This window comes from Eumetopias jubatus, unplaced genomic scaffold (genome assembly GCF_037043125.1).
Source record: "Eumetopias jubatus isolate StellerSeaLion01/CBP00866 unplaced genomic scaffold, mEumJub1_p1.0 scaffold_14, whole genome shotgun sequence".
Classification (NCBI taxonomy): Eukaryota; Metazoa; Chordata; class Mammalia; order Carnivora; family Otariidae; genus Eumetopias; species Eumetopias jubatus.
Window position 1 is genome coordinate 10,609,360 of NW_028274820.1, and position 10,745 is coordinate 10,620,104.

General features: G+C 40.4%; 1 pseudogene; it reads left to right on the top strand.

Annotated features, from left to right (window-relative positions):
• Positions 1-8,069: 8,069 nt before the first annotated feature.
• On the top strand, positions 8,070-8,188 carry LOC114213710 (5S ribosomal RNA; annotated as a pseudogene).
• Positions 8,189-10,745: the final 2,557 nt, after the last annotated feature.

A 10,745-nucleotide genomic window follows, 5' to 3' on the forward strand; every position in this document is an offset into this window, starting at 1 on the left:
CCTTTAACTGACATGTCATTAGCAAATAACTTCTCCCATTTTGTTGGTTGCCTTATAGTTTTGTTGACTGTTTCCTTTGCTGTGCAAAAGCTTTTTATCTTGATGATGTCCCAAAAGTTCACTTTTACTTTTGTTTGCCTTGCCTTTAGAGATGTGTCTTGAAAGAATTTTCTGTGGCCAATGTGGAAGAGGTTACTGCATATGTTCTTCTCTAGAATTTTGATGGATTCCTGCCTCACATTTAGGTCTTTCATCCATTTTGAGTCTATTTTTGTGTTTGGTGTAAAAGAATTGTCCAATTTCATTTTTCTGCATGTGGCTATCCAATTTTCCCAACACCATTTGTTGAAGAGACTGTCTTTTTTCCATGGGATATTCTTTCCTGATTTGTCAAAGATGAGTTGACCATAGAGTTTAGGGTCCATTTCTGGGGTCTCTATTCTGTCCCATTGTTCTATGTCTGTTTTTGTGCCAATACCATACTGTTTTGATGATCACAGCTTTGTAATATACCTTGAAGTCAGGCATTGTGATGCCCCCATCTTTGGTTTTCTTTTTCAACATTCCTCTGGCAATTCAGGGTTAAATTTATTCCTAGGTATCTTATGGTTTTGGGTGCAATTGTAAATGGGATCGACTCCTTAATTTCTCTCTCTTCTGTCTTGTTGTTGGTGTATAGGAATGCCACTGATTTCTGTGCATTGATTTTATATCCTGCGACTTGACTGAATTCCTGTATGAGTTCTAGCAGTTTTGGGGTGGAGTCTTTTGGGTTTTCCACATAAAGTATCATATCATCTGCAAACAGTGAGAATTTGACTTCTTCTTTGCCGATTTGGATGCCTTTGATTTCTTTTTGTTGTCTGATTGTTGTGGCTAGGACTTCTAATACTATATTGAACAATAATGGTGAGAGTGGGCATCCCTGTCATGTTCCTGACCTTAAGGGAAAAGCTCTCAGTTTTTCCCCATTGAGAATGATATTCACTGTGGGCTTTTCATAGACGGCTTTTATGATATTGAGGTATGTTCCCTCTATTCCTATACTTTGAAGAGTTTAAATCAGGAAAGAATGCTGTATTTTGTCAAATGCTTTTTCTGCATCAATTGAGAGGATCATAGATTTCTTGTCTTTTCTTTTTATTAATGTAGATTGATTTCTGAATGTTGAACCACCCTTGCATCCCAGGAATAAATCCCACCTGGTCATGGTGAATAATCCTTTTAATGTACTGTTGGATCCTATTGGCTAGGATCTTATTGACTATTTTGGCATCAATGTTTATCAGGGATATTGGTGTGTAATTCTTTTTGATGGGGTCTTTGTCTGTTTTTTGGGGTCAAGGTAATGCTGGCCTCATAGAATAAGTTTGGAAGTTTTCTTTCCATTTCTATTTTTTGAAACAGCTTCAGAAGAATAGGTATTATTTCTTCTTTAAATGTTTGGTAGAATTCCCCTGGGAAGCCACGTGGCCCTGGACTCTTGTTTTTGGGGAGGTTTTTGATTACTTCTCCAATTTCCTTACTGGGTATTGGCCTCTTCAGATTGTCTATTTCTTCCTGTTTCAGTCTTGGTAGTTTATAAGTTTCCAGGAAGGCATACATTTCTTCCAGATTGCTTAATTTCTTGGCATATAGTTGCTGGGAATAATTTCTAATAATTGTTTCTATTTCCTTGGTATTAGTCGTGATCTCTCCCCTTTCATTCATGATTTTATTGATTTAGGTACTTTCTCTTTTCTTTTGGATAAGTCCGGCCAGAAGTTTATTGATTTTATTAATTCTTTCAAAGAACTAGCTTCTAGTTTCGTTGATCTATTCTACCGTTTTTCTGGTTTCTACTTCTTTGAGTTTTGCTCTAATCTTTATTATTTCTCTCTTTCCGCTTGGTTTAGACTTTATTTGCTGTTCTTTCTTCAGGTCGTTAGGTGTAAGGTTAGCTTGTGCTTTTGGCATTTTTCTAATTTTTTGAGAGGCTTGGATGGCTATGTATTTCCCTCTTAGGACTATCTTTGCAGTATCCCGTAGGTTTTCAACTGATGTGAATTCATTCTCATTAATTTCAAAACATTGTTTAAGTTCTTCTTTAATTTCCTGGTTGACACAGTCATTCTTTAGCAGGATGCTCTTTAACTTCCCAGTGTTTGATTTCTTGTGGTTGAGTTCCAGTTTCAAAGCATTGTGGTCTGAGAATATGCAGGGAATAATCTCAATCTTTTGGTATTGGTTGGGACCTGATTTGTGACCCAGTATGTGGTCTATTCTGGGGAAAGTTCCATGTGCACTTGAGAAGAATGAGTATTCTGTTGTTTTAAGATGGAAAGTTCTGTATATATCTACGAAGTCCATCAGGTCCAAGGTGTCATTCAAAGCTCTTGTTTCTCTGTTGATCTTCTACTTAGATGATTTGTCCATTGCTGTGAGTGGAGTGTTGAAGTCTCCTACTATTAATGTGTTATTATCAATATGTTTCTTTATTTTATTTATGTTTATATAATTGGCTGCTCCCATGTTGGGGGCATAGATATTTACAATTTTATATATTCTTGTTGGATAGACGCTTTAAGTATGATATACTGTCCCTCTATATCTCTTACTACTGTCTTTGGTTTAAATCTAATTTGTCTGATATGAGGATTGCTACCCCATCTTTCTTTTGAGGTCCATTAGCATGGTAAATCATTCTCCATCCCCTCACTTTCAATCTGGAGGTATCTTTAGATTCAACATGAGTCTCTTGTAGACAGCATGTGGATAGGTCCTGCTTTTTTATCCAATTTGAAACCTGTGTCTTTTCATGGGAGCATTCAGCCCATTTACGTTCAGAGTAAGTATTGAAAGATATGAATTTAGTGCCATTTTATTGCCTGTAAAGTCCCTGTTTCTGTAGATTTTCTCTGTTTCTTTCTGTCTTTGTGACTCTTGGGGTTTCTCTTTACTTACAGAATCCCCCTTAATATTTCTTGCAGAGCTGGCTTGGTGGTCACATATTCTTTCAGTTTCTGCCTGTCCTGGAAGCTCTTTATCTCTCCTTCCATTCTGAATGACAACCTTGCAGGATAAAGTATTCTTGGCTGATGTTCTTCTCATTTAGTACCGTAAATATGTCTTGCCAGGTTTCTGTGAACAGGTCTGATGTTATTCTGATGTTCCTCCCTCCAAATATAAGGAACCTCCTCTCCCTGGCTACTCTCAGGATAGTTTCTTTGGCTATAAAATTTGCAAACTTCACTATTATATGTTGGGATGCTGATCTCTTTTTACTGATTTTGGGAGGGGGTCCTCTCTGCCTTTTGAACTTTAATGCTTGTTTCCCTTCCCAGATTAGGGAAGTTTTCAGCTATGATTTGCTCCAATATACCTTCTAGCCCTCTCTCTCCACCCCCTTGGGGATTCCAATAATTCTGACATTGGAACGTTTCATGGCATCATTAATCTCTCCAATCCTTTTCTCATGTGCTACTAGGAGCCTATCTCTGTTTTTCTCAACTTCCTTTCCATCAGCTTATCTTCTAGATCACTGATTCTTTCCTCTGCCTCATTTACCCAAGCTGTTAGAGTATCCAGTTTAGACTGTATCTCATTCATAGCATTTTTTTAGATTAGCCTGATTAGATCTCATTTCTGCTCTTAGAGATTCTACATTTTCACTAATGCTTTTTTCAAACCTGGGTATTGGCTTTATGATTGCTATTCTGAATTCTATCTCTGACATCTTGCTTATATCCACATCCATTAGTTCTGTGGCAGAGGACATTTTCTTTGGTTCTTTCCTTTGTTGAGAGTTCCTCCTCCTAGCCATTCTTTCAAGGGATGGTTGAGTGAATGAGCAGAGTCCAAAACACCAACCACAACCCAAGCAAGATGCACCCTAGCAAAATCTAGAGTGGTCAGAAGCCACCACGGAAAAACAAAGCCAAAATGAAATGCAAGAATAAAATTAAAAAATTAAAATTAAAAAAAAGGAAAAAAAGGGGAAGGGGAAAGGGGACTATACTCTCTCCTTGTGGACAAAGCAGGGTGTTCCAGTTGTTCCTGGCTGTATTTTGGTCTGTGCGTTAGAGAACACTATGTTCCAAAATTACAAGGGAAGTAAAACTTTATATATATATATATATATATATATATATATATATATATATATGTAAAACTTATATACATATATATGTAAAATTGAATAGAGTGAAAAAAGGATTAAAATGAAGCATATATCTATAAAAAATATAAGTATGAAAAAATACAAGTTAAAGAGTGACTATGAAATATAAGTTGATATACTAAACATCTAGTTGAGGAAAAGGTAAAAAGAAAAAAAAAACAGAGAAAAAACATTAAAAAAAGAAAAAGTAAAGGGGAATTTTATCTGAAAAATAAACAAATCATGAGGTCACACCTAGAGCTCAATATACTATTTTCCCCTGGCGCTGGGATTTTACAGTCTTGTGGGAGCCATAGGGTTGTTATCCAACTGTTCTTACAACCTGTTTTCTGGGGGAAGGGCCTGCTGGCTCTTTCTCAGGTAACCCTGCCTTGGCGGAGTTGCCCTGCCCCCTGTCAGGGGAGGGCTTTTGTTCTCTGGAAGCTTTCCATGCCTCTTCAGAGGATCAGAGCAAAGTGGCCACACCCAAACCTCTGGCCCAGAGCAGAAAGATCGCAGTCTGCCCTCTTTAATAAACCCTCTAGGACAAACAGTCTCCACTTCTGTATGCACCAAAAAATACAGCCTCCTCAGGTGGGCACCCACTGCAACTCTCTCAGAGGTAGTCTCAGGGACCCAGGAGTGCCACTGCCTTTTGTGATTCTAAAAGCGTGAGTGGCTGTGGGCTCGTTCACATACCCAAAGCCCCTGGATCATGTCTGGGTGCTCCTGTAATGTCCTTTGCAGGCCAATACCTGCCCTATGAGTTTTTGCCCATTCACTGGTGCAGGTTCTAAATTTTTTCAGGCTGCTCAGGAAAAGAGCAATTCTCGACCAGCTCCCAGTTTATGGTGATCTGAGCTGAGAGTCCCTTCCTGGGCTTGGTGACCATAACTTGCTTCCTGGCCCCACTGCTGGGGCCCTCTACTGGTTTAGGCTCCCCCTTTTGCTCTGTGGCTCCTTGTATCCTGAGACCACAATGCCCTACCTAGAATTCTGCTTTTTCATTTCCAGAGCCCCTTTCAGAGAGGGATGTCTCTCACTAGAGCAGATTTCTGGAGGTTCTGATTTTGCACTCTGGTGTTCATCACTTTCCAGGAGCCAGCTTATAGAGGCTCCCTTCCCCTTCTGTTTATTTTCTGATATCTCCCTGCAGATTCAGGACTCTGCATGTCCTACCTTGCAAAAAGCAGTCATTTTTCTGTTTCTAGAGATCCAGATATATATTCTTACATCTCAGGTTGATTTTGTGGGTGTTCAAAATGGTTTCATAGATATCCAGCTAAATTCAGGGAACCAGTTGAAACAGGGTCCCCTACTCCTCTTGTCATCTTGCTTCCCTCCTCAAGAAAAACTTAAAAGATGCTCAGTCCTAGGGTAATTGGGGAAGCCAGGTTAAAAGTATAACAAGGTACTTTAATTAGATTCCCAGGCATTTTTAAAACTTTTTGATTGAAGTATAATGTATGTATATATCTTAATTGTACAGTCTGATAAATTGCCACAAACTGAACCACAGTTCATAACCATAGCCAGGTCCAGAGCAGACCCTTGCCAGCTCCCAGGAATCCCCACTTGAACCCTGTCCAACTACTACCCTCCACAAAGCAACTGACTTCTAACAGCCTAGACAAAATCTGAGTTTGCAAACAATATAAAGTTTGGTGACATCGAGCAATTGCAAAATTAGAGGGAAAGTTCTCACTTTCATTACTGGGGAGAATGCAAATTTATTCAGACGTTTACAGAGCAGTTAGATAATTCCCATGGTCTTATTTTCTCAGTCTTCCTTTTCCATCATTCACTTCGACTCTCCTTGACCTCTTTAATACAGGTTGATTTGTGTTTCCTTTTGCCTAATTATGATTCAGCCAACCAACATTTGCTATTGTACTTCCTGATAAAACAAGCTTGCTCTGAGAAATGACTGTTAATGTTGACCTATGGTGCCTCTCATGTTCAATTCTGAGCTGCCTGCCAAATGGACCTGGCTCAAAATATCTTTCTCAATGCTGCCCTGCCCTTTCAGTCATTCCCAATTCCCTTTATTATTTCCCTGATGAAAATTGAAATTTCTGCCAATTGCAAGTGTACTTAAAGCTCCCCACAAAAGGAATAGAATGGAAATGATATCTATGAAGCATCTCCAGCATCTAGCACAGAGTGTGTGGTCAAAATGTGTTTCATTCCTTTTCCTTTTGTTTAAAAAGCTTCACTTACCCTCAAAACAGCTCTGAACATCATGAAAAGCCAGACTGGGGTACTTGCACAAAGTATAAGAATCCTTTTCTCTTTCAGAGAAATGTTCATTGGTTGGCCAAAGTTTTTAAATAATATTTTTGCTTATTTTTTGACAGTGATAAAAATACAATCTGTGAAATTATAATTTTTTACAGATTAATTATATTAAGCTGTTTCCAATTAGTAAAATCCTTGTGGTGTTTCATACTCAGATAAGCAAAGTGGTAGGGACTGAGAGCAAGCAACATGAAGCATGTAGACATGACACAAAGTGTGCCTCACATACAAAGGAAGGGGAATAACTGTCCAGAGTCGATGTCAGAACCACTCCCACTGCAGGGCCTGCTGGGCTACACCAGGTATTTCAGTGTGGTGGCATTTAGCTAGATTCTCCCCATTTCCATATTGCTCTGATATGGCTTCCTGTAGCTCATCGTGGCTTAATTTGTCTGACTTACCCCAAATTACACCACAATGCCCTAGAAAATATTTATTCTGATAGTGGCCTAATTTTCTTGGGTCTAGAGAAATAGGCAAGAAGGCTGAGAAATTGACACATTCCTTCCAAAATGAGCTGCTGAAAATTTTAAAGAAATAGTTGTAAATTCCATGAAATCATTATTAGTAGTTTACAGACACCAAAATAAAATGCTATCCTGAATTCAGAGAAGATTCTTTTCTTTCTATAGTTTAAGGGAACACTCTAAACAGTCATGCAAGGATATGTATTTGAGCTCTTTTTTCCCCTAATTGAAAGGGATTTGTACTAGACTCCTTCATCTGCCTCTTGTTCCCACATAGCCAGTGGCACAGAGCTTTTAATTTATTTAACTTGTTTATTTATTTATTACAAAAAATGTAGAGAATATTCCACAAATAAACAGCCTTTTCAAAGACTGCATCTTAATCATGATCTCATTAGTACTCCTGCCCCTTGGAGACAACCAACATCTTGGAAGGATAAAAAGCTTTTTACATTTAGCCACAGACAAACCCCCAGTCTTTGAGTTTCACCAGCATTGATTTGTTTCACCATCACCATGAATGTCAGTTTAATACGTTTTTGCCCCTTGATCTTCTGAACCTCTTAAACACTGTTTGTATAACTATGGGGATAGTAATAGGACTCTTTGACTAATTAGAACTTGAGGGAAATGGGGAGCCCAACTTGGAGACAACTATTCTTTTTCTAACTTCTCTTTCCTGTCCCCCAATCATAGCCATGCCCTGCAGCTCTATTCAAGGTCATCTGTTTATCTCTCACTGTACTTGTCTCTCACTCTACAAAGACCTTGTCCACTTTCTTGTCTTCTTTGGAAGGGGTTCAGGAAATGCCACCCCAAAATGTACCACTTTGGTGTATTGATTACTTTGAACTGAAGACACTTGAAAAACAGTAAATGCAAAGAGAAGCTTTCTATCTTTGAGCTCCCTTATCTACCTAAAGACAGGCCCTCTAAAAGGAACTCAACTGTTATAAATCCCCTTCCCAGAAGTTTCATCAACCAGGAAGATGGACTCATCACAGGAAAGGAGACTAGAAGTTGACAGCACACCCAGAAACACTTGGTCACACATTATCACACTTCCCATCTCTTCTTTTAAGGGCCCATTCATCTCTCCTAAAAATCACTTACTCTCCAAATTGTCTAAATACCCTCTCCTAGTCTCCTATTAAGATGGGTATATAGTCTACAGCCATACCACCCTGATTGCACCGGATCTTGTCTGATCTAGGAAGCTAAGCAGGGTCGGGCCTGGTTAGTACTTGGATGGGAGACCGCCTGGGAATACCGGGTGCCATAGGCTTTTTCCTTGAGGGGGGTGGAGCAAGATGGCGGAGGAGTAGGAGACCTGGATTTCGTCTGGTCTCAGGAATTTAGCTGAATAGGGATCAAACCATTCTGAACACCTACGAACTCAGCAGGAGATCGAAGAAAAGAATAGCAACAACTCTCTGAACAGAAAAGCGACCACTTTCTGGAAGGTAGGACGTGTGGAGAAGTGAATCCAAGGCGATATTCGGGAGGATAGACGGCGGGGGAGGGGGCCTCCGTCGGCCGCTTCTGGCAAGTGCTAGAGTCGCGGAGCACAAAATCGGACCTTTTAGAAGTCGGCTCCGCGGAGGGACGTCGCTCCAGTGGCTAAGCGGGGGGTGAGACCCTCGCAGGACAGTGTGGTCTCTGGAGCCTCAGGGTCACAGGAAGACCGGGGGTGCCTGAGTGCGGCAGAGCTCCTGGGTATTGGAACAGGAAAGCCGGCTGCAGAGACGGAGCCGAGGAGCGGACTCTGAGCTCGGGGTTGCCATAAACCGTGATCCACAGCCCAGTCAGGCCACTGCTCCTCCAGCAGGGACCCAACAAGCGGCAGATCCAGGGAGACTCCCCTTCCTCCCCAGGAAGGAGCGGCGCGGGAGCGCACCGCAGGGATCTGCTGCGTTTGGAGACTCCACACGGGGTCGGTGCCAGAGATAGAAACACTCGGTGACAGGCCAGGTGAGCACAGAGTGTGGCGGGAGACTGGGGAGACAGGAGTGACTGCTTTTCTCTGGGGGCTCACTGAGGATTGGGACGTGAGTTCTCGGCTCCTCCAGAAACAAAAGCTCCAGAGAGCAAACCCGAGCAGCTTCCTTAGCCCGGACCTGGCAAGGGTGGGGCAATTCCACCTCCAACAAAGACATTTGGGAACCACAGCAACAGGCCCATCCCCTAGAAGATCAGTGAGAACCACCAGCCAAGACCAAGTTTACCGATCAATGACAATGGCAGAACTCCAGCACGAGGGGAACACTGCACATAGAATTCATGGCCTTTTTACCACGATTCTTTAGTCTTTCAAAGTTATTTTTTTTAACTGTCTTTTTCTGGCAGGCCAGAAAGGACTGGCATGATATATTCAGAGCACTAAATGAGAAAAATATGCAGCCAAGAATACTATATCCAGCTAGGCTGTCATTGAAAATAGAAGGAGAGATAAAAAGCCTCCAGGACAAACAAAAACTAAAGGAATTTGCAAACACAAAACCAACCCTACAAGAAATATTGAAAGGGGTCCTCTAAGCAAAGAAAGAGCCTAAAAGCCGCATAGATCATAAAGGAACAGAGACAATATACAGTAACAGTCACCTTAAAGGCAATACAATGGCACTAAATTCATACCTTTCAATAGTTACCCTGAATGTAAATGGGCTCAATGACCCAATCAAAAGACACAAGCTATCAGATTGGATTAAAAAACAAGACCCATCGATAGGCTGTCTGCAAGAGACTCATTTTAGACCCAAAGACACCCCCAGATTGAAAGTGAGAGGGTGGAAAACCATTCACCATGCTAAGGAACACCAAAAGAAAGCTGGGGTGGCAATCCTCATATCAGACAAATTAGATTTTAAAACAAAGACTGTAATAAGAGATGAGGAAGGACACTATATCCTACTTAAAGGGTCTATCTAAAAAGAAGATCTAACAATTGTAAATAGCTATGTCCCTAACATGGGAGCAGCCAATTATATAAGGCAATTAATAACAGAAGCAAAGAAACACATTGACAACAATACAATAATAGTGGGGGACTTTAATACCCCCTTCACCGAAATGGACAGATCATCTAAGCAAAAGATCAACAAGGAAATAAAGACTTTAAATGACACGCTGGACCAAATGGACTTCACAGACATATTCAGAACATTCCATCCCAAAGCAATGGAATACACATTCTTTTCTAGTGCCCATGGAACATTCTGCAGAATAGATCACATCCTAGGTCACAAATCAGGTCTCAACCGGTACCAAAAGATTGGGATCATTCCCTGCATATTTTCAGACCACAATGCTTTGAAATTAGAATTCAATCACAAGAGGAAAGTCAGAAAGATCTCAAGTACATGGAGGCTAAAGAACATCCTACTAAAGAATGAATGGGTCAACCAGGAAATTAAAGAAGAATTAAAAAAATTCATGGAAACCAATGAAAATGAAAACACAGATGTTCAAAATCTTTGGGATGCAGCAAAGGCAGTCCTGAGAGGAAAGTATATAGCAATACAAGCCTTTCTCAAGAAACAAGAAAGGTCTCAAATACATAACCTAACCCTACACCTAAAGGAGCTAGAGAAAGAACAGCAAATAAAGCCTAAACCCAGAAGGAGAAGAGAAATAATAAAGATCAGGGCAGAAATCAATGAAATAGAAACCAAAAGAACAGTAGAACAGATCAATGAAACTAGGAGCTGGTTCTTTGAAAGAATTAACAAGATTGATATACCCTTGGCCAGACTTATCAAAAAGAAAAGAGAAATGACCCAAATCAACAAAATCATGAATGAAAGAGGAGAGATCACAACCAACACCAAAAAAATACAAACAAT